Source organism: Morone saxatilis, unplaced genomic scaffold, assembly GCF_004916995.1.
Source record: "Morone saxatilis isolate NCDOM2014 unplaced genomic scaffold, NCSU_SB_2.0 Contig6, whole genome shotgun sequence".
Classification (NCBI taxonomy): domain Eukaryota; kingdom Metazoa; phylum Chordata; class Actinopteri; family Moronidae; genus Morone; species Morone saxatilis.
Genome location: NW_023340206.1, coordinates 2659904 through 2660635, shown reverse-complemented (window position 1 = coordinate 2660635; position 732 = coordinate 2659904).

Genomic DNA, 732 nt, shown 5'->3' with positions numbered 1-732 from the left:
ACACTACTAGTTGTATTACTTTTCCTATAAAATGAGTAATTGTGTTCCTTCTCCCCAAAAATGATTAAACTCCAGTTTTGTTTGTTTAAATCAAAGTAATGGAATATTTCCAGCTGCTAAATATAAGTATTTCCAGCTTCCCATCTAGTTTCCTCCACGATTACAAAAATGAATCCAAGGATGTGATTGATTGTTGGATTACAGAACAGCAGGGGTGCCAACAAACGTAGTATTGTAACTAATTATTTTTTTGGGGTGGTAACTGTAATATAATTACTGACATTTATTAGTAATATGTTACACTGCTAGTTACTGGGGAAAGTAATATAATTACTAGTTACTGCCCAACACTGCTAGGGACTACTGTAAGAAACAAACATCCTAGCTTACGTAACATTATTAGTTATGTAATTAATGTCATCTGGAAAAGCCCCAAAACTGATTATTATTATTATTTAGGAAAGTTACAGTTAATTTGCAAATAGTGTAAAAGTAATATATAATGTAGACAGAGCACATGAGGAAATCTGTGTCTGCCCCGACAAATAAATGATCAATGAATGCTTTGTTGTAGATTAAACTACATATACAGTTTAGCCCCAATTTTACAGGTACGGTAACATTAAAGTGATACGTAGGTGTAGTTTTACTTTTGATACTTAAATATGTTTGCTTAAATGACATTTAAATACTTTTACCATACAGTATTACTAACACTTAACTTAAAGATCT